Here is a 21451-nt window from a genome sequence, read left to right as displayed (position 1 = left end):
CACATGATTTTGAAAGGAGATTGCATTAGAGTATTAAGTGATAATATTACATGTGTCGCGGGCCATTGTCTTGTCATGCAGCGTTATGTGTCGTGGCCTAACAATGTGGATTACATGAAAATGTTGGCTCGCATAACACATTGTAGATGGCATGGTGTAATTTGATATCTAGCGCCATGCAAAGGAAAGTGCATTATCTTTGGAAATGTGACATGCACCTGTTGAGAGGTTACTAGGTGCCACAAGGGTGCATCCACGGAGATGAGAATTACACCACGTGATAGCTAAAAGGGTCTGACTGCCTCAGTTTTGAATTTTGGACTAGTATCCCATGGGGTACTGTAATAAAAAAGTTGAGGTGAGTTATAAAATGAAAAAGGAGGTATATAGTATAATTATCCCTTGTGGAAGGAAGGGATAAAGTATAAAGCATCCAAGAAATGGGTGCCTTAAAAGAAAATGTTACAAGAATGTTTTTAAAGATTTCATTAAGAGTGTGCATCATAGGAAACATTGGGAAAATGTCATAGGAAAATGTTGTGAATATACACCATGAAAGGTTTATGGATGCACACAATTTGGGTGTTAGAGGATCTAAGTTGTTGTATCCTTGATGTAGCTAAGTGTACAAATGTTGGCAAAAGTGTTTATTTCTGTAAAATTGTCATGTTGGATGTGCCATGACACCACCTGTTGTGAGAGGTTTGCTTACATGTGTTTTGCTGCCTCATTCCACTGATTCCGTTTTGGTATGTTGAGTGTTGTAGTGCATGATAGTCAGTAATGGGTTAGTGTTTGGCATTAGGTGATGCTTCATGATGGTTGCAATGACAGATGTTTGTAGTGATGAATGAGCGTTTGATTAGTATCTTGACGGTTGACATTTTGTTCAAAATAATTCTCAACTTGGTATGGGAAGACAGGTTACATAGGCTCAAATACAATGGTAATTTACTTTAACCGCATCCTACAACAAGGCAATCTGTATTGTCCATAGAACACCAATTAATAATGTGCACTATATGGCAGACTCTCATGTCCTGTGTTATTTTACAACTTTGGCCCACTCTTTGATGAAGCCAAGCCAGTGTACAGGAGCAGCTGCATGCCCCTTCAGGAAACCCCATCCCCTTACATAACATATGTTGGTAGCCTGAGATTGTACGATGTTGGACACCAGCAGTTGCGCCACTAATGCAGCGTATTTTCGAAAGAAGATACCCATTAAATAAAAACCCTATTCAATGTATCCCTGAAGGGACGACAATCTGAGGGAGGAACTCCCTGAAGGAATATGAGAAAAGAAACAAAGAAAGAAGCCTGTGACGTCATAAGAGAATATGAAAGATGTCTCGGGACACTGGCTGAAGAGAATCTATGGACCCTACAGAAACTAATGAAGTAAAGAGTCATGTGAACTTTTATATATGAAAAAGAAGATTACACGTTGACGAAGTGCTACAGAGAATCAACTGTTCAATAATTGTACAGAGGCTGAAACGCAAGGTAAACTAAGTCATCATAGAAGCTGGCTAAATGTAGTGAATAGAATGCGGGCAAAACCGCCACTGTATATAAGCTGGACATCGGTACCACAAATTTAGTAAGCGAGGACACATGAAGAAGAAAGTGAAAATTGTATCGCAGTAAGAATAAGCCGAATAATGAAGCTGCACAGCGAGGTTGTCTGGCATGAAGTCAAAACTGAAGCAGCCAAGGTTGGCTATCTATTCTGGAAAGGAGTACATGTGCGAAGGAGTAATCATCTCTTGTTTAGGTGCAAAGAAAGAACACGAAGAGTGCCAAGTTTTATTTATTCAAGACATTTATAACCTGCAAAATGTGCCAAATCCTGGTCTCCTGTAATGTGAGCCAAGGGTGAAAATAGAGTCGAACTTGGAGTCAAAGAACAACGATAGTGAGTGCCTGCACTCCCATTTATTCTCAGAGACAAGGATACTTTGCAAGGCCAAGTTCAAAGACAATCTTCATGGCAGAAGGCTTGGGTGATGATAGATGCTGGGCTAATTGGGTCGGGAGGTATAGTCAAGCCCCATCTCCTTGCACCTAGGTCTGGGCTTACGTGCTGCTAAATGAACTGAATGTTCCAGACATTGCACAAGCGTGTCAACTAATTGTAGTGGTTCGTATAACAAAGAACCTTATAGTTTGAATACCAATGAGAAACTGTGTACTTAATGTTTTTGAAGATGACATGTTTTAGAGGTAGGCATATATTGTCAGTTGTATACAAATTGTTCGTTTTACAACTGTTCGAGTTACAATTGACCTTTTCACAATTGACCGAATTGTGAAGCTCAATTGTCACATATATGTGGGGGAAACCCCCCACAACCCCCCACCCAATGCCAAACCCCCCAAAACCCCTATATATATATATATATATATATATATATATATATATATATATATATATATATATATATATATATATATATATATATATTACCAAACCGATATATACGGTCAATTGTGAAAAGGTCAATTGTGACCCTTTAAATTCGGTCAATTGTTCAATCGAACAATTGTAAACAAACAATTTGGGTAATACCATATTGTCCACCTGACAGTGGGCAGCCAATTACAATCCTAGTTCCTATATGTGTACTTAGATGTGCCCCTTAAGCCTATCCCGAATCCCAGTAGGTTTTTCAATATTTGCCACGTACTATGGGTGTCCAGTCAACTCGTCGAAAAAAAACTGGTCGACTGCAATTTGGTCGATGCAATTTGGTCGAAAACCAAATGGTCGAATTTTTTTTATTATTTATATATTTATTTTTCGGGTTTTCTTTTAGTTAAAAAAGGGGTGTTTAGAGAAAAAAAGGGAGTTGGGGGGGGACCCCCCCAAAAAAAAAAAAAAAAGGGTTAAAATAAAAAAAAAAAATTCGACCATTTGGTTTTCGACCAAATTGGTTCGACCATTTGTCTGGTCGACCAATTTTTTTCGACCAAATGTCTGGCAACCGTACTATGACATCACCTCTGCCATATTTTGGATATATAATCTTGTTTTTATGAAATGATTGTTGAAAGAAATCGAGCGCACATCCTTTGATATTCGTCTTAACTCCCTATTTTAGATAATTGATAAAACAGTTCTTTGCCATCTTCCTGAGTTGGTTTGGTTATTTGGACTCAGAGTTATTCTTTGAGCCCATCCATTGCATGCACGTTCCTAAAGAGCCATAAACTCACGTGGTAGCAGAGGATGGTTCAAAAAGATCCAAACTAGTTTGTCTCCCGAGTTTCGGATGATTGGGCATCTTCTGCCATTAGCTGGAAGATCGCAGAGTTTCCTGTGGAGAGCTGCTGAATAGAAATAAACTTGAAAAAAAAACGAGACGGTGGGCAGGTCCCCCTTTTAAGAAATCCTTGCCCGGTTTCCACAGGCATTCTGCGGATGGAAGGCGAAGTGGTCGGATTGAAGGAGGAGGCGATAATGAAGGTCTCCAGTCGATTAATGAATGGTGATTAGACTAAGGGCAATGGCAAATAAGGGGACGGGATTGTAATCATTTTGAATAACGGGAAATAATTGTAGCGATAAGAGAGACCGCCTAGATGTTCCTGATTCAGAGGAATCAGAAGGAGACATTTCAAATCCCAATGGGGGTAGAGTGAAATATAAAACGCGTAATCAGGATTTTGTAAGGTGATGTCTCAAACCCTGTACAGGGTCAAAAATAAAGGCGAGTGAAGAGGTGATCACAGTGTTTTTATTGTGTAATGTTTGAGTAGCCTGAATTTTGATTGTTGAGTAAACTATCGAAGAGCGATAGAGATTGTGAAAAACTGAGAAAATTGAGGAGCAACAGTGATTGAGTTATAGCAAAGCAATTGGTGCCAATCAAGAGAATAGATATGCCAATCAAGAGAATAGATAGGCTATTGAAATAAGAGGAAATGATGGTGCCTGCTCATATTTGTTGTTTTAAAACATTGAAAAGTGGTGATTTAAGCCAAGGAATATGGTTTTCTTTAACAGTCTGGTAATTATCGACAGTCAATTGAGACTTGTCATTATGGGGAATACTCCTCTCATGCACCCATGCAAGACACTACCCAAGCATATGCCCAAGCTCAAACAGTACAGTGCAGAATGGGTAAAGGGCACAGCAGATAAAATGTTCATGTCGTTGCCACAAGGGGGATCATTGTCAAGAATGGTATTGCAACTCATGACCACATACTTGCACGCTGCGTACACAGGGAAGAAATTAGAGAAAAGAGTAGCGATTTTACAGCTTTGGAAGATGTATCAAGAGGAAAGAGAAGACCCGCCATCTAAGGAGTGGATGTTTAACCAACATAAGGGAGAAGGCGTTAGAGCCCTCAGCTCCCCTTACCTGGCTTGAGGCAAAGGGTGTTGCTACGGAAGAGATAGGAGTATATCCTTTACAGCCGCTTACAGTAGTGTTGATGGTCTGGAAGAGAATAAGAGAAAGGAAGAGATTTATAAGATCATAAAAGACAAGGAAGAAAAGAGTGAGCAGTCAAATTTGTCGACAGACATAGACAGGGAGATTAACAGATGAAAAGGATACAGCTGACGAGGTAACGCTCGTGTAGAACGAATGGATGGGAGGAAAGATATTACTCAAGATAGATGGGAAAAGTATCAAGGAAGTTAGGCAAAGAGAAGATAGGGACAAACAAGAAAAAAAGGAACGAGAGTAGAGAATAAAAGAAGATGAGCAGAAAAGGAAAAGCAGTGAGCGATGAGAACAGATATATCAGGAAGAACAAGAGAAAATAGAAGAATGGGCAGAAGAAGAAAGAAAGTACAACAATAGACACACAGAGATAGAAGAAAGACAGAAATGAAAGATAGAAGAAGAGGAAGCACAACGACTAAGGGACAAGATTACAGAGACAAAGGGAAGAAGAGGAAAGAAGGGAAGGAGTAAGGAGAGGAGAAGAACAAAGGCAACAGGAAGAAAGAATTAGAAGGGATGCAAGAAAGTGAAGGGAAGCAGATGAAGAAATAGAATGAAAAAAGGAGACAGCGAGGTTTTGGTGCCAGTCTCATTCATAAAGAACAAATGAGACCAGGCACAGAAATACGATGGGAGTTTCTTTCCGATAAAGGAAGTAACAACAGCAGTATCTAGAGTAGCGCTAGAAGAAGAAATATTTTATGCAGAAAGCATTGGAGAAAGGATCGATAGGTCTATCACCAGTTAAGAAGAGGTAGCGAGTATGGAACTTGAGGGAATGGTGTTCGGTCCCCAGTACCTCAATCACGAGGTGAGGAGGGAGACCTGTTCAGTGATGAAAGTCAAGCATTGTCTTTGAGCAGACTGAACTTAGATAGGGTGAGGGGATGGATAGTCACACTAGTTGGGGCCTAGACATGTCAAATGAGGAAAGAGAGTCCGGTCTTCAGGCAGAAGGAGGGAGCGTGTGCGCCCCTGAAGGAAGCCTGCAAATGAATAAGGAGTGAGATGGTCGGATCTGTAACAGCCTAAAGATAGAATGCCAGATCTCATAACATATCCTAAGTGTCCCTGAGGATGATCACATAGTGAGTAGGGAGAGTCTCCATCATATGTAAGCAGGTTAAGGTCATTATACCGACAAGGAGACAGGTGGGGGCGATTATCCATGTCATGGGTAGACTAATAGTGGGATCCGACTATGGGATGGGGTGTACACAGTTTCCCCTATTAGAGAAAGGGGGAGCAATACTGCAATACATTTTATGGCCACAAATGGACAAGGACAATTTAAAATGCAAACTTCCAAGTTTGACTTCCGGCGCTGGGAAATGGATTTATGAATTAGATAAAATGACAGGAGGAAATATGCTGGCCATAGGGGACATAAAAGGTCTCCTAGCAGCTATTCTTGGAGAGAGGGCTGATGACCTATAGAGGAGAGCAGGATATTCAAGTGTGACTGCACAGAATGCAGCGCATGATATGATATGGAATTTATAACGTGCCTATACACAAGTGTTTCAAGGCGCGACAAGGCAAGAGATGGCGGACAGAGGGAAGACAGAGACGATATTACTAGGCCAGGTGACATTGATATTGTGCAAGTGCAGGGGAGGGGGAAGGGCAGAAGTGCGAGGGGGAGGGGGTAGTGCAGTGCAAAGAATAATAGTAAAATAAATAAAGACAATAAATAAAGAGTGCAGACATTAGATGTCAAGTGCTGGTAGTGGGCTGTAGGGATACAGAGACAGGCCCAGAGTGAAAGGGCTTGAGGTGCTTCCAGAACTAGAGATGGTTATCCTCAAGTTTCAGAGAGGTAGGGAGGCTGTTTCAGAGGGAGGCCCCAGCAGAAAAAAAGAGATCTACCACCAACTTGTTGCTTGGAGAAGCGACTGACCCTCAGGGAGTTGGAGGCGGATGAGTGAATAGCTTGAAAAGGAAGATATTTAGGAAGAGTGTTGAATGTATTGAGGCCCCAGGCCCCAGAAGGCCTTGTGGGCAATACAGAGGGTTTTGAACTTAATCTTCTCTGCCACTGGGAGCCAGTGCAGAGATTTCAGTCCTGGAGAGATACGATCCCTGGGCTTGAGGCCAAGGACAAGTCTTGCAGTCCTGTTTTGGATGAGTTGCAGAGGGCGGAGAGTAAAGGCAGGCAGGTTTAGAAAGAGGCTGTTGCAGCAGTCCATCCTAGAGAGAACCAGAGCTCTGGAGACAGTGAGCTTCTGGGGAAAGAAGGAGGTAGGAAGGATACCTCTGAGTAGGTACAACTGGTAGTGTGACTTCTTAGAGACGTCAGAGATGTGAGGAGAGAAGGACAGTGTGGAGTCAAAGATGACCCCGAGGTTTTTCACCCCACAGGTGGGAGCAGGAAGAGGGTCAAGAGAGGCCGGCCAGAGAGTGACAAGAAAGGAGGGAGAAGGTGTGCCGATGAGGAGAATCTTGGTTTTACTGGCATTAAGGCAGAGATCATTGGCGGCACACCACTCCTGGATAGCAGAGAGACAGTCCGAGATGAGAGAAGGAGAAGAGGTGGTGGAAGGGAGCCTGAAAATGAGTTGAGTGTTTTCCGCATAGCACTGAAAGTTGGGGCAGAGAGCGGTAATGCAGCGGTGTGAAGTTCCAGATATTGGTTAAAAATCCAGGGAGAGAGGTTAGACCCCTGGGGAACACCACAGGTAGAGATAGAGGAGAGCCAAGACCCAAATTGGACCTGGGCTGGTTGATCAGAGAGGAAAGAAGTCAACCAAGCCAAGGCCTGATCAGTGATACCAAGGTTATCAAGGAAATGGTTGAGCAGGATGGCATGGTTAACCGTGTCAAAGGCAGAAGAGAGATCAAGTAAGATGAGGACACAGGGGTGTTGGAATCAAGGTTGGAGAGCAGGTCTTCACTTATGTTCAGGAGAGTAGTTTCCATGCTTCTGGCTGCTCTGAAGCCAAACTGATGGTCATGAAGACAACCAACAGATTCAGTGTGAAGATTAAGCTGGGAGATGGCCAGCTTTTCCAGGAGTTTGCCCAGGAAAGGAGTGATGGACATTGGGTGATAGTTAGCTGGGCAGGAAGGGTCGGCCGTGGGTTTCTGAAGAAGAGGGTGCACAAGGGAGTGCTTCAGGGGGTAAAGGAAGACTCCAGTGGCGAAGGAGTGGTTGCAGAAGTCAGCCAGAGGAGGAGCCAGGGTGTCGATGTGGTCCTTGATGGTTTTGGAGGAACAATGGTAAACCTGCTTTGACAAGACTTTCATAAATCGGACTTATCTAGAAACATCATCTGGGGAGAACAGGGGAAAGGCAGAGAAGGAGGGAGGAGAGGTGGCAGAGGAAGAGCAAGGAGTAGAGGGAGAGGAAGAGAGAGAGATATCCTGAGTTTTAGAGATGAAATAAGAAGCCAGGGCCATGCAGATGGACTGGGAAGGGAAATAAGAGGTCAAGACTGCAGCAGGATTTGCCAGCTCCTTGCAGATTTTACAGAGTTCGGCCGAGTTGTTACATGCCGCAGAAACACAGGTTTGGATGTGGGCTCTCTTCTTGGTGTGGACAGAGAGAGAGAGACGGTATTGCCTTTGGAGCAAGTGGCAGGCCAGTTTGTCAGAGGGTGTACCAGAAGCATGCCATTTCCTCTCAGCAACCCTGCACTTGCGCTTAAGGGTGACGAGGTCTGAGTTATACCAAGAGTTGCACTTGGCTTTGGGTTTAAGGCAGATCCTCATGACAGAGGCAAGGACACAGAGAGTATCAGATATAGCAGAGTGGAGCATGGAAAGGGCTGTGTCAGGGTGTGAGTCAGCCAAGGGGGGAGGTGAAGGTGAGAAAGTGTCGGCAAAAGCCTCAAGTGACACACGCTTCATGGGTCAGATAACCGAGAAGGTAGGTGGCAGTGCTGGAGTAGGCTTGGCCTCAGGTGTAGAGAGGGTGAGCTAGGAGGAAGTGATCACTCCAGGAGAGAGGAGTGGTGAGAGGGATTGAAAGGGGAAGGGCTGAAGAGATCAGAACATCCAGAGTGTGCCCGGCAGAGTGAGTCGGCCCAGAGGGGAGAATAGAGAGTCGCAAGAGGTCGCGAAAGAGTCGAGAGGAAGGATAGGAAGCATCAAGGTGGATGTTTAAGTCTCCAAGAAGGAGGAGTTGAGTGTTCAAGACCAGGAAGGAAGAGTAGAGGTCCACCCATTCAGAGAGGAAGGAGGAGATCTGACCAGGTGGCCGATAGATGGTAGGCACAGTAAGGGAATGGCCAGGAGAGATAGAGAGCCTGCAGATGAGGCATTCGAAAGATGAGTAGGCCTGCGTAGAAATGACAGAGGCAGGAATCCACTCAGGGAAGATCAGGGCTACACCCCCTCCAGAACGGTTGGATCTGGGCGCAGAGAAAATCTTGTAGCCATCGGGGAGGAGAGTGTCAAAGCTTGTGACAGAGCTGCCCGTGAACCATGTCTCGGGGAGACCAAGTATCTCTAGGAGGAGTGTTTGACAGCTGAGCGAGAGTTTAGAGTGGCAATATGGAGAAGGTTGCCATCCTTGAAAGACTTCCGGGGAGGGGTACAAATCAGAGGTACGCCCTGCAGAGATGTAGAAGAAGCCCAAGGAGGGGCAGAAGAGGAAGGAGAAGAGGGCAAAGTAGCCAAGGAGGAGACAGCCGGGGGAGGCGGGAAAGCCATGGAGGGGAGAGAGGGGACAGCTGGAGAAGAAAGGAAATTAATGAGACGCAGGAAGCATCTATCAAAGAGGAGAAGGTTGGCTTGAGGGCCTTGGACCAAGACGGTACCCTTCAAGTAAACATTAATGATGACCTTTATGAGCTTAGAAGAGTGGAAGGAGGCCAGAAGGGCTTCCCACCGGGTACCACCATTAATTGGAGAAGAAGAGAAAGGAGAGAGCACAGAGACCATATGTAAAGTCCATAGGTCTGGCGAGGGAACGACAAAGAGGATGTCGGTGAGTGTTTGCCTGGTGGAAGCACGGGTATAGGTATCAGCGATAGGGAGGCCTGCGTTGGAGACCAGGATGCCCTTTTTAAACTTCTTCCTACCAGATTTAGTGCGGTGAGCAGTATAGTCGGTAGTGAAGCAATTAGAAAAGATCGGAGAGTCAGAGAGCACCATAAAGTACGTAGTAAGAGGAAGGGTGTGGGAGGGGGCAGTGGTAGGGGCGGGGAGAACACTAGGGAAAGGCACAAGGAGGGGAGCAAGCAGATGAGAACAGAGAGAGACAAGACAATAGTAGAAATTGTACAAGACAACAGGAGCTTAGATAATGGTAGAGAAGTTCGCTAGGTGAATGCTTTGCTATGAGGCAAATCCACAGAGCTGCACACCTTCACAATGCAATTTAAATAACGGGGAACAGACACACCCAGGTCTGAGAGTCCTGTATGGAGAGGGAAAAGGCCTAGGTTCCAAAATGCAATTTTAAATACTTTCACAGTGCAATTTAAATAACGCAGAAAAGGCACACCTAGGTCTGAGAGTCTGCTATGTGGCCAGGCTTTCGGGGTAGAGTGAAGGCTTTATTCCTAGCCCAGGCCACTCCTACCATACTTAGTCGCTGCTGGTTGACGTCTGGCCACTGGCTTCCCCTGCTGACACCTGCAGACACTAGCTGGAGCCGCCTCAGTGGGAGCCGCCCTATGCCTTGGGGCCCTTAGCCACAGGGGCTGCCAGGCAGAGGGCTGCCCTGTGGTGGGTTGTTAGGAGGAATACATTGACCAATCAGGGGAGGTGGTCATGCTGGGAGGCGAGAGGGCTAGGACTCGGGAAGTGGAAGCGGGAGGGGGAAAGCGAGGGTGAGGGAAGCACAACGTGGAAAGGGAGAGATAAAACAAACAAACAAGGAGAAGGCCCCGGAGGAATTGTGGATGTTGCACTCAACTTGCTCTATGAAGCAAAAGAAGCAAGCAGGGACAACTTCACCCTTTAATAATCATAGAGCAAATGTTTGGAGGGCTCTCAGAGTACAGTATCCTGACACATCAGATATGGGTGCGATTATGACATGTAAATTGAAGGAAGATGAAGACCCTATTGCTTACATTCAGGAGAAATGGCAGCTTATTTTATCATATTTCATGTCAGGGGTTGCCTAAACCAGTACAGAGGCAAATGAAGAAACTCGTAGGGATGGAAGTGAAGCCATGGGCTGAGATACAGTTGAAAATAGTATATCATTGTCGATTACAAGAGAAAAATAAGAAGAAAGATGAGAATAGAAAAATTGAGGAAGCTAAGTTAGTTTAGAACAAATTGTCAAAATGTGCCATAGAAGGGACGTACTGACAAGCAGAGAAGGTTTGGGAATGCAGGAAGCAATGGGTGCATCGCAGGCAACTAATTCACGCCTGATGGACCAAGGTGAATATGGGTTTACCCCACGAGACAGAGGTATGGGTTATAGATGAAGAGGAGGTGGATTTCAGAATAACCAAGGTAGGTTTCAAAATATACAGAATGAGAACCAGAGTACTCAGGTAGGATATAACCAAGGAGGAATTAACAGAAGAGGTCCCATAGTATGATGGAATTGTGGAATGACAGGACATATTGCGCGCATATGTGGGAGCCAAGGGAATGTACAAAATGGCCAATTTTTCAGAGGGGTGACAGCTTATCCTCTGCCATATGGCACACAGTACAAGTGAATCCACCACAAGGACAGTCGCAGCAAGCCCCTATGCAGACAACAGTATGCAAACACAGGACAAGTACTGACACCCAGAATAGGAGGTGTCACTGTGGTAGGAGGAGATCCTTTCACAGGGATGAAGATGAGCTTTTATCCACAATAGGACAGCTCACAGTGTGAATTGAGGTGTTCAGTACTATCAGTGAAACCAGACCCCCAAGAGGAACCAAGGGTCAATGTGACGATAGGAGGCAACTCCTTTTATTTTCTTGCAGACACTGGAGCAACTTGTTCGTGTATATGAGAAGGAAAATATCCAATGGCAGGTATTGCCATGAATGCTCAAGGGTTCTCTGGAGCTGCGAGTCAAGTTCCTTTTACTGATACATTTCCAGTCTCCATAAGAGAATGTGACATGTCTGTCCCTTTGTTATATTCACAACAAAAACCGGTTGAAATTTAGAGAAGAAATTTAATGAGGAATCTCAACATGACGATTTCATTTACTGATCAAGGTATAGTGTGCTCCACTCCAGGAATATATGATTTAAATGTGGGAGAGTGTATACTGGCGTTCACAGGGCAAGTGGCTCTATGAGGTGTTCCGGTATGAAGTAAGCATTTTACTGACATCGCTGCCTGGCTTGGTGGGAAAGATTGTGAGGGTACCTGATTAATTTCTGTTTAGACCACAAATACCTATGGATAAGGAGGGTGGATAGACTATTCCTATAGCGTTGGAAGCAGCCATAGTATGAAGGGAAATGGCAATGCTTGAGGGAGTAGACGATGACGGTAGGCCATGGAGAACAGTGATAGCTCTTGAAAGCTGATGACGGTATGTTCGGGGAAGATCGAAGTGATGATGATGTAGTGTTCTTCATGAGCATTACATACTGCATAAGGATAGAGAAAAGGAAAGTCCCACAGAGGATGGCGATAAGGCGCCAACAACCAGCATTCTTTTAAAAGGATCTTGAAAAGGTGCTGAGTGCCTTATGGACCACAGGCCCTTATGACATAGGTTTGTTGAAGGGGATATGGAAGGTTAAAATAAAGCTTAAGCCAGGAGCGATTTTATCTCAAGCAAAACAGTACCCCATGTCTTGAGAAGCTGATGAATGTATATTTCAGACTATTTCAGAGCTAATGAATCAGGGGATTCTGGTGCCATCATATTATCATCTGATGCCGCAGTGTATCCGATTAAGAAATCTAAAGGGGAGGTTGTGGAGACTTATCCAGTATATGAGACCTCTTAACCAGAGTGTAGATGCTGAGTTTCCTTTAGTTCCTAATCCGGCGACAATATTGTGTAGTATCCCAGTGGAAGCTCGATAGTTCATGGTGACTGATTTGAAAAATGCGTTTTTCTTGATCCTGTTTCACAAGGACTCCCAAGACTTGACTTCATTTATGTTTCACCAAAAGAGACTAAAACATACTAAGTGGCCTCAAGGGTACTGTGAGTCCCCATCAATCTTTAACAAAGTACTACATATGGATGTTGGCATTATTGATCTCAAAACCACAGTGATACAGTATGTATATGACATATTGATTTGCAGCACCACAGAGGATGAGTGCAGGCATGACTATCCGATTAATGACTATTCTAGCAGACAAGAGATATAAAGTAGACAAGAGAAGTTACAATACTGTTAAGAAGAGGCGTAATATATAGGTTAGTTGATTTCGCATGAAGGAAAGAAAGTGACACCTGAGAGAGACCTCAAAATCAAACACAGTGAGAAAGATGCAACTGTTTTTGGGTTTGTGCAACTATGTAAAAGCCTGGGAGTTTAATTATAGCACATAAAAGAGACCACTTCTGCAAGCATTAAAGAAAGCACAAGTTCGTAAAACAAAACTAGAATGGACTGAGGAAATGGAGGGAGGATTTGAAGATTTGAAAAAGCAATTTGCAAAACCCCCATTTCAGGAATTCCCAATTATGCTGAGAAATTTTATTTGGTTTTGCACACAAATGTGACAGTCATGACAGCAGTGCTTACACAAAGAACCACATTAGGGTACAACCCTTTGGCAAATTACAGTGGAATTTTAAACCCAGATATGAGGACACTTCCCTTTGCGAACAATCTTTGGCAGGTGCCACGTTCGCAATTGAGAAGTCCACAAGTATGTTATTGTCATGGGCTGCTCTATGACCATCTTCATGGAGCATGCACTATTTGCTATCCTAGAGAAACCCAAGGGCACGTTAACATGCCAAAGAGCTTCCTCTTATGAGGTAATGATTTCTAACCCAGCGATAAAAATCGTAAGATGTAAAAGAGTAACCCTGCTCGTTCATAGCTGAGCCAATAGAAGAAGGCGATCATGTGCATGACTGTGCCAATTATGTTGAATTTTATGATGATATACCTCGTGTGACGGAGAATGATTTAGCAGGAGGGTGAATTCTCTTCATTGATGGTTCTTCAAAAAATTGATAAGACCAGCGGGAAAAGGCATTCGGGCATTCAGGTGCAGCAGTAGTAAGACCCATATTAAATGGAGAGTTCGAAGTAGTAGCAGGTGCAAGGTTACCTTCTCCTTAATTTTTCAGCGCAAGCAGCAGAATTAGTAGCACTTATTGTCGCACTTGAGAAACATGAAGGGCAGGAAGTGACTGTGTACAGTGACTCTGCCTACCTAACGTCAACCATACACGCAGGATTACCACGTTGGAAAAGGAGGGGCTACCTCAGCGCAGATGGCTCTCCAGTGGAGCGTGGATCCTTATTGGATAGGCTCATTAAGGCACTACAAACTCCCAGTAGCCATAGCGGTCGTTAAATGCGCAGTGCATACTAAGCGAACAAATGTTATCTCTTGCGGGAACAAAGCTGCAGAAATAGAGACCAAAAGGGTTGCTATTCTCAAGAAATGTTGAGTTTAGATACTGAAAGCATTAAAGAAAATTCAGTCACAACAATGTTAGTACAAGAGGGGTTTAATAAGTTGTTAATAACCCAATTATTAGAGATTCAAGGAAGTGCACCACAGAAAGAGCAAGATTTATGGAAACAAAGGGGGTGTTCTTTATCCCCCACGGAAGCTTTATGGTGACAAGACAGCACTGGAAAGCCAGTGATGCCAGTAACTTTATTGAAAGTCACGCTCAAACAGCTGCATTACCCTGCACATTTAACTAGAGAGATTCTTGCTGCTACGATTGCAGAAGACTGGTTCATCCCAAATCTGTTGGAACACGTGGCACTGTTTATGCTAAATTGCATCCTGTGTCAAATGTTTACTGCTGGGCATACACTGAGAATGATTAGAGGAGTGATACCTCGACCGAGTGGTCCATTTCAGCATCTACATATCAACTATGTTGATATGCTGCAGACATGTAATGAATATAGGTATCTATTAGTGGGGGTGTATCCCTTCTCTAGGTAGATCGAAGCCAGCCCGTGTACACACCCTGATGCCACCTGCACAGCAAGGTTTTTAGTGCACAAAGTGTTCCCGAGGTGGGGTGTGTGCGAAGTACTAAGATCTGATAATGGGCCACATTTTGTCAATGAGTTATTTGAACAGATAGAGGGGCTTCTATTAAACATAAAGCACATGTTTTCTTCTGCTTATCACCCGCAAGTGAACGGAATATGTGAGAGACACAACAGCCTCCTCAAAGAAAGGATTGCCAAGATTAAATAGACTTTGAAAAAGGGATGGCTGTATTACCTACCCCTAGCCTTATATGCCATTCGGAATCAGCCAGGGTCAGACCACCACCTAACCCCTCATGAACTAGTGACAGGGCATCGCATGAGAACATCCCTTATACCTCCGTCTAGGAATAAGAGTGATGCCCAGAGTGTAGCTAAAACTATAGGTGATGAGATGCATGATTATTTGGCATGTATGACCTCCAGTTTTTCTTTCATTTCAGATCAAGTCAAGCGGGGGGGGGGGTCAGTCTAAAAACACAGAAGAAAATAATTCGGCAACCAATCAATTACCACCACCTAAGTTATATGTTAGGAGCCTAGTGTTGATTAAAACTTTTACCAGGAAGTGGCATGAGCCATGTTCTTATGGCCCTTTTATTATCGTAGAAGTGTCCCCTTCCGCTGCCATGGTACAAGAAAGAACAGCTCGGCTGCACTTGGGTGATGTGAAGATCTATAAGGGCGAGAACTTCCCTTGCACCGGTACCGATCCAGAAGTAAGACAAGAAGAAGAATTTCTGTGTGTGCAGACCTGATCGATGATGAAGAAGGGCGATAAAGCAACAAGTGCTTAAAACATACTTTATTTGGACTGGTATTCAATAGACACTCCTTATAGATATTTTAGCAGAAAGTGCAAAGACTTGTGGAGAATTCCAGGAATTTTTAAATGGACCTTTAGAAATACATATTGAAGCAGAAAATAATGCATAAGAGCTATGCCTAAACGTCAGTTCTTGATCAGAAATTGGAAATGAGACCAGTATCCAGATTCATTTCATGGAGAATATTTGTTTTAAGTGATCAAACAGATGGTACCTGCTGATAGTGACGCTCATCAGATTGTACTTGCTGTCTTTGCGTTCATACTTCAATCTAAGCCTGCTCTTGTTAGAAGAGACATTAATATTAACACTTTCTTGCAGGAGCCTAACAACGGTCCAGTGATAAGAAGACTCCTTATTGCTATAATTGTAAACACTTTACAGTTACAAATATAAAGAAGCGTGATGATTGTATTAAACATGATTAATGAAGAAAATTGCATGGTTGTAGAGAATGAACAAATTCAACAAGAAGTAGGGTGGCGCGAGAGATGGATGTCCAGATTCTTATGTATAATATATATTTGCATGATTGTTCTCGTGGTCTTTCTGGTCCTCATCTCTCACAGTCTCTATCATCTTAGTACTTCCGTTGAAGAAGAGGTCCCTATGGTTCTCCCCACTATGAAAACGATACATGACAAGATTTGTGATTACTATAGGTATTTTGGGAGACACAAAAGTGATGCAGAGGAAGATCGTAAAAGGATAAATACCTTTTTAAAATAACACAATGCACCTGGAGAATAAGGACAAAGCATATAAGGAGGGCTGCTACGTCTGCTCCCTCATCCCCTATGTCATGAACATGGTAAGGATTTTCATTGCAAGAGAGGTTCCAGAGCACGATGCAAAGTGTCACAGTCATCTAGCAACATGTACTACTCAAGGACAATTTCAAGGAAGTTGGGCGACCGTGCGATGGATATTAAAATGGTAATTTCTTGTCCAGGATGACTACACTAAAAATGGAAAAGGAGTCTTGATGGAAGAGCAAGATGCTTGTGTATCCTGCTGCAGGACATGATGAGGTGATCATTGAAGAAATGAAGATAATGAATTCCCCGGATGTGACAGAAATAGCCAGATCACCTGAATGTTGAGAACAAACCCAATTAGTGATCTATGGACGAGTGAATTCCAAGAAGGGATGGGAAGAAGGAATGATGTCCTGTGGAGCTCATCTGTTGAAAACAGATTACGTACAAGAAGTACAGAAGGTAAATGATAGATGCTTGAAGTCATGGGCCAAGCACTCCAAATTGTTGACATGGGTAGAAGACGAATCAGACCCAGTATTTGTAATCCCATTGGTTAATGCTACACTATACTTACATAGACACTGAAAGAATCACGTGGGATATATATATATTTATTTCAATTGCTTTGGCTGATTTCCAACCTTTCAATATTATAATTATAATTTTTTCATCACAGGTTTCATCACATATTTTAGAAAAAGTGTTTTTTTAACAAATCTTCTCAATTGTTATGAATATGTTATAGAAAAATTAAAAATAAAATATATCATTGCTAAAACAGTTTTGTGAGAATGCACAAGGGACTTAGAACAGAATGTAAAAAAACATATGAATCATTTGCAATATTTCTTTTTGGTGGATCATTATTGTTAAAAGCAGTTTTGTGAGAATGCATAAAAGAAAACAAATACAAGTTATTTGGTATGTTTTTGACGGCTACAGTACTATAGGCTATCAAGCAAAGAAATATTAGGCATTCTCATCAAGGTTCAAAGAATTTAGGAAGTGCATGGCAGCAAAAACGACAGAATTTTGTTTCCCACTCATTATACTTGTCCACAACATATCACTTGATACAAATGGCATCAATGTTGAAGGTATTGTTTTTCTCTTCGGAAGTAGCTTGGGACATGATATTAGTAGATGCTTGAGCTTTTCTGACTCATGGGTATTTTTGCAGAATCTGCACAGTCTGAGTCGGTAGCTCATTTTTGCTCTTCTGCCTAAGACTTCTCTTGTGGGCCACAAATTGAGCCTAAACCTTAAAAACATTGTTCTATGTTTAGGGCTAGGAAATTTAATTAAGTACAATTCAGGAGTGCCGTAGGTTTAAATAAAGTAATCTACTCCATGGAAGATGTTGGATCACAGACACTGCTGGCACGTTAAAATCCAATTGTGCAACCATAGTTTTTTCTTTGCACGATTTGGATTAGTTTGCAATAATATTAGAGATATTCCTACTTGCGACATAGAATCAGCAATGTGTTTCTGCCATGGTATCATGTCCTTTAAACCAGCTGATTTAAAATACATTGACAGTGTAAATAACAGTGATCTCTCAACTCTGTCTGATAGGCATTTCTTATATAAGTTGAGCATTTTCCATGTACACATTGCATTCATTGATATTAGACACAGCTCTTGTCGGATAATGCTCATTGGCTGGCTTTTAGGGTGGAACAACACTTTTCCAAAATGTACCCTCGAGTCGTGCACAGAACCTCATGTCTTGGTATGCTCTAGTTTCCACACCATACATCAGGAGTTGTACCACTTTTTATGTGTAAAACTTTATAAGCGGTATTACAGAGAATTTTCCATATTTCCTGTGTATTGAGATTGCTTGTGCAGCAGCTGTATTTATTTTTATAATCTTCTCTTGGATATATGGAAGATCCGCTAAGTGATTGTTTGCATTGAGTCCCATATAACAATATTCATTTACACATTCCACTTTTGTGTCATATAGCTTCCACTTGTTGTTACATTTCGTAGTCTGTTTTTTGATATCACTAATGAGAATTTTAGTCCTACTTAGGTTTACTATCAGTATTAGTTGTTACGTATAGCTCTAATGCTGATCAAAGATTCTACAATCCTTTGGGAGTTTTAGACAGCAGAATCAAGTCATCAGCACATAGCTTCCAAGGCAAGGTCTTACAGCCAACTTTTGCAGGATCAGAAACGACTGCTTCCAAGTGATGACCATTGTCATGTATGAAAACGTTGAACAAGGAGGATGCTAATATGCACCCTTGCTTTAACCCACATTGGGTTGGAATCGCTTCAGATAAGCGGCCATCAAACAAAAGCCGTATTTGAATTGAGGTGTCCATATGCAATTGGAAAATGAAATCACTTAATAGAGGGGAACACTTTTGCCTTTCTTAATTTAGCAAATAAGAAATGTCTAGATACAGAATCGAAGGCAGCCTTAAAGTCTACAAAGGCGGTTTAAAGTGGTTGACCATTTTGTATTCCTTGTCTTTGAATGGCCCACAGTACAAATGTGTTGGCTGCAGTACCTACCTCTGGAACAAAACCTGTCTGGTGCATATCAAAGATGTTAGCCTCATTGACTAATATCGTACATTTTTTTTAGCAAGGGTCTGGCAAATATTTTGCCTGGGATGTCTAACAGCGCTATAGGCAGATAATTCTCAGATCTGACAACTTGTTTAAAGATGGCATAAAGCACAGAGGCCCACTCTTCTGGATGATCTTTCAACATTCAATTAGTGAGGCCATCAGGGACGGGGTCACGCAAAGTACTTAGTTTTGCTATTTGTAGCCATATGTCATCCTTGTCAAATGACAGGGTGTCTTCTTTAGCCCAATATTTTCAATGTCATTGTCTTCCTGGTCAGCACATAGTCCCAACAAATGCTGAATCCAAACAGGTTTAGGCACAAAATTAATTTGATATGGAAAATGGGTTGTCTGATTTGCCATATTTAGCTGCCTCCATATTTGGGCACTATGATTATTACACATAGTTGTGAGCATCAGTTCCGATTCTTTTTTATAAAGTAATGCTCGATGACATTTTAGCCAATTTTTATATGTCATTTTGAGTGTGCAGAACATTTGGAATCTCTCACTGAGGGGTTTGCTATAGGCCAATTTGATATTGCTGCTCAATTTAGCTTTTTTTCGACTGATGTCTTTGTAAAATGTGTATTTATGCTTTTATAGTGATTTGCGATTCATGGACAATAAAAACGTGCATTGCCGCTACATAGTGATCATTGGTTTCCAAAATGTCTTGGCTTAAAAATGTTAGGTCGTCGCTAGGGTGCTGTTCAAGACCTGAGCAGACGTCCATCGAAAGCAATTTTGACCACTCATCAACTCAACCACAGGGGCAGAGTGTTCTGTGGCCAATACTTCTTGAGGCCAAGTCCAAGTCATCATCAAGGGCTCATGATCGGTGATATGACTTGAAAGTCTTTAATTAGGTCAAGCATCCCTTGTTGCACAAAAATATTATGAAGGACGTCTACTTGATCTCCCCTCCTCCACGTGGGTTTAGGCGGAATGTCACCATTGAGTGTGCCATTGAGCATTGTGAATTGTCCCTCTTCTAAAAAACGTAGCCACAGTTTGTTGTGTCTATTAATTTTTACTATATCACTGTCAAATCAATACAGGTTCAAATCTCCTGCTACAATTACAAAGGTGATACTAATGCCTTCAGCAATTAACTGCAACATTTGTGCCAGATGCCGGAAAGTAGTTTCTAGTATGCCATCATGATTCCAGTACAGATCTAAAATTGCAATCGTATCTACCAGTGTTTTGACTCGGACCAATTGCATATACAGGCTGAGTCTGCCCAAGGTTCTACAAATAGGCCATAACGAGATTTAACTGCCACCATTATGGTGTCTGGAATACGAGACGGCATGCTCGGCTCTTGAGCCAGAGGAGGAGTTACTGTTTATTATTTCAACAGCGGTACACGAGCTGCAATGATGAAAGTGCCCTAACTCCTCACTCTTCAACATGTAAACACCCACACAGAATCATCTGTGCCTTGTAGTCTGAGACACTACATTTCCCATTAGCATTCCGCGTGGAGGTTGCCGTGGCAATGACGGCGTCCTCTCCACGCTAGGCACCATGTTTCACTTTCATGGAGGCGAAGTCCGGTTACCTCACATGATTAAGGTGTTTATGCTTTTGCTTTTGATTACACCAACGCTTCTGATTCAAAACCACGATACTACCGTATTTCTTGCTTCTGACTTCTCACATTAGCAGACCCGGCCCATTGTCTCGCCCTTATCTTGTACGAACGGATTCTATGGTAACATTTCCCAGACTTTTGGATTATCAACCATTCTTTGCCTGCTGTTAGTACCGTTTTCTGCCTGCAAGGCTTTGACCCAGACTACTCCTCAATCTACTTCCGCCTCACGTTTTGTCTCCTGTTCTGTCCGCAATGTTCAGTCCCGGACTACTCCTTGACCTGCTCTTGTTTCAACATTGTCTTCTGTTCTGCAGCACTATCCCAGACCCAGGATTGCCTCACTCAGACAACACAGCTCTACGAGACTCCTAACACTCTGAAGAACGCCGGTGGTGCTTAGCAAGTGTTCTCTGCCCAAACCTATTGCACACGGACTACAGACTTCCACACATTGTGCACTGCCGTTAGGCATCCTCGTTTCGGCGGGATAGTTGGCTACCTGGAACTAGAGACTTAGCCCAACCCGGATTTAGGCATCTGCATGCCATCGGGGTAAGTCTCCTTTCACTTGCTGCGCACCGGCTTGGGGACTCAGAAACTCAGCAAGTTTCATTATTCACATACTGGTAAGATTGTATACATAGTGCTCGTAATTCAGTCTTATTCTCACAGCAGTCAAATAATCTTGTTGTTTATCTACTTGTTGTATAGATTTGCGTTCTGTCTGGAGAAGGGTGGCACAAAGAGTTCTTGTCCCTAATCTAACACCATCAAAGGACAGGTTAGCTGAAATCCAGTCTACCAGTGTTATTATTATTACGCTACTGCTTGACAACCTATTGATAGTGTCCTCTGCATGAGGGAAACATTGGTAGGAAGAACTCTTCGGCCACGCTACGTGTTCAACAGTCTAGGAATCTGACATAATAAGAAGCCTAATAAATGAGCACTAACGAAACACTAGCTACCAACATGCAAATGATGGCAGATCTACGTACCAATATGGCCTCAGTGCATGCTTCCACGCAGCATTGCATAGATGAACTACAGGCTGCCACCCAGCCTGCAGGGGTTGTGGTACCTCCTCCTGCAGTAACTTCTGGGTCAGGTGTGTCCTTGCCACGTCAGGAC

The sequence above is a fragment of the Ambystoma mexicanum genome, chromosome 11, assembly GCF_040938575.1.
Source record: "Ambystoma mexicanum isolate Mex_15411 chromosome 11, UKY_AmexF1_1, whole genome shotgun sequence".
NCBI lineage: Eukaryota > Metazoa > Chordata > Amphibia > Caudata > Ambystomatidae > Ambystoma > Ambystoma mexicanum.
This window is presented reverse-complemented; position numbering follows the sequence as displayed.